We start from the raw sequence: 2865 nt of genomic DNA, 5'->3' as shown, positions 1-2865 counted from the left end.
TCAAGGTTCAATCAATTTAACTGGAAAGTGGAACCATCATTCGTTTGCATTGGGCGGATAAAGAGATGTCCGAACGAGAGACCAAAAGTGGGGCAGATCGAGATAACACCAGCCTAGGGTCCGCGAAATTCTTGTTTTCTCGCCCGAAAATAATCTCTCAGGCGTTTTGGGCGATCACTTTTCTTTTTCTTCCTTTTTTTTTCTTTCACTTTCCAAAAGTGAGGGCTCCCCCACCTAAATCCTCCCCTGCTTTGTGTTATATGTATCATAAACAGCAGTCTCTCTATAAAGGCTTTGGGAATGTACTAAAGAAATACTCTTGCCATTAATCCTAGTAAGTAATTGAGACTGAATGTTGTTGGCGGCGATTAATGGGTGCGGGTTAATAATATAGGCTGTCAATGCATTAAATATTAAACAAACGGAATAGCATTTAACCTCGTATTCCCTTCACACGAATTTTTTAAAAAACATTTCATCCACATGTATTACACAATTACCCATTAAGGCCAACTCAGACAGCGTCGGCCGACGCAGCCCGACCCGATTTATCGTCGGGGACAGAAATATTAAACACGTTTAATATTCTACTACGCTACTGCCCCCGACGCACACCATGGTTAAACTCACACAGACCCGACGCGACAACAAATCGCGTCGGGCTGCGTCGGCCGACGCTGTCTGAGTTGGTCTTTAGTCAGAATACGGCTCGTTTGTTTCTGAAAACTAACACTGGTGGCATATTGAAGACCAATCAGAATATCTGAATGTAACCTCTGTGATAAAACACTCAGAAATAGTAAAATACAAATTAAGAAATGTTAAAATATCAGAATTTGGCATGAAATAAAATAGAAACAGTATTGGAAAAATTCGGCATGTTACCTCAATTATAATAAGTGTGTGGCAACTATTCTTCCAATGTGTAGCTCTACATTTATAAAGAAGTTTTTTTTGTAAGCTGAAGGTGATGTGATGTGAGACCCTGGGGAATGAGCCTTCTATTCTCGCCTTTGTTTGGCTGGAAGAGCGTTAAATGGCCTGTGGTTAAAAATGACGGTGGCCTACGATGTTAAGATTCATATTTATTCATTTCACTGTTCACGAGCACGTCTGCCATGCCCGCAGCTTAATGGCATTCAAAAGTGTCAGCCCACTTAATATTCAAGATATGAATCATCCACATTCAGACGTGCCAAAATGCTGGCAAATATGTTGTGGTCTTCGCGCCCTGCTTCTCGCAGGATCAACGTCAGACGCAGACGTACAAATGGAAATCATTCAGTCTGGTAAAACTGGTAAACAGAAAAGGCACGCGTTTGAGATTTATTTGTGTGGATTTATTAGACTTAAGCCAGGCCTATGTATATTTCAACCTACAAGCTATGTTTATTTTGTTGAGTGAGAGAAACAATTTTTATTACACTTTGTACGTCTACTAATGTCCGACTACAGATTTTAAATTAAATAATGAAATAGTACATTTATTAAGAAGCGCGCAAAAGTATATAGCTTATATGCTGTTCTTTATACTTTTGGTTACTTCGTTTCTATATTCTGTTTCGATAATATAAGGTTGCATAAAATATATTATGCATATTCGTGTATTGCTTATTTAAATAAATAAATAGTAAATTTATATAAAACAGGTTTCCCTCTGTAATTAGACCTCTCAAATTTAAAGACCAATTTTATGCCGCCTCGAATGAACGCCTGATTGTTTTCTTTATGATAATTATTATTTTTTTTAATTTAAAGACGAAAGCAGCAAAAGACAATAAAAACTACGGTCCCAAAGGTGGTCTTTAAAAGGAAGGAGCCTTGTAATTGAAACAAGATTTTTTAAGAACCGACTAAAGAGGGCGTACTCACATTCTGTGTTGGTAACTGAATACGCGATGATGATTATTTTTTTGCAAAAATGAGGCGATATCTTGGGACATTCAATGGGCGACTTTGATTAAAGCTTTTCCCTGCCGCGCAACCCCTCGATAAGCTACTGCCTGCAACCGCTCCAAAAAAAAATACTGATTTGATTTATTTTACCACGTAGGTCTGGTGTGCTCGAAGGCCATTCTGATTTTATCAATGAATCTGAGTTTACCTCAATATCTAGTGAAACATAGAAAGACAATCGATAATTGATCGTCCTCACTCTGCCCAAAACTCACAGCTTACGTATCGGAGAACCTTGTTGAACTTAACACGCGTCAAATTTAAATATCAAAAGAACTAAATCACTTTAGTTGTTGTACTATTATGCACAAAACGTCATTGTTTCTAGTTTAGAGCAATATTACTCAGCGAACTGGTACACAACAAATCAGAAAAATGGGCGAGTTGGTCAGTGGTGTTTAATAAGTAGTCAATATTGTACGCTAGTGTTATTTTTTTATCGTCTGTGGTAGGCTAATATTAACTCCGATTAGTACTGTATTAAATCCGGTAAGTAACATTGAAGCTACGTATTTTAACCAAAATGATTTTGTTGATAAGGATTAACATTGTTTATGTAATCTGTATAAAGAATGAATGTATTACCTATTGTAGGCCCAATTGTTTAGGGTTGAGTGGGCCTACAGGTACATCGAATACTATTTGGTATAAAAATGTAATTTCTATGAAGAAGATGATTCTGACACGTTTTGATATAAACTACGTTCTCTGCCTTTTGATCATGTCAAGTTTACTAACCAAACTTGCTAAGGCCAACTCAGACAGAGTCGGCCGACGCAGCCCGACGCGATTTGTTGTCGCGTCGGGTCTGTGTGAGTTGAACACAGACGCGATGGTGTGCGTCGGGGGCAGTCGCGTAGTAGAATATTAAACGTGTTTAATATTTCTCACGACGGCTTAAGACTGTCC

General features: G+C 38.2%; 1 protein-coding gene across 1 annotated transcript in view; it reads left to right on the top strand.

The window, feature by feature from the left end:
• The first annotated feature begins 2268 nt into the window (after window positions 1–2268).
• The window catches only part of LOC117102661 (tripartite motif-containing protein 2-like), a 4878-nt gene continuing 4281 nt past the window's right edge, over window positions 2269–2865 (top strand). The window contains exon 1 of the mRNA XM_033243031.1: window positions 2269–2445. The gene's annotated coding sequence lies outside the window, so the exon portion shown is untranslated. The remainder of the gene's footprint in view (window positions 2446–2865) is intronic.

The sequence above is a fragment of the Anneissia japonica genome, unplaced genomic scaffold, assembly GCF_011630105.1.
Source record: "Anneissia japonica isolate Jap-2015-1 unplaced genomic scaffold, ASM1163010v1 scaffold288184_len555535_cov198, whole genome shotgun sequence".
NCBI lineage: Eukaryota > Metazoa > Echinodermata > Crinoidea > Comatulida > Comatulidae > Anneissia > Anneissia japonica.
Note: the sequence above shows the minus strand (reverse complement) of the source record. Positions and strands in the feature narration are given on the sequence as shown.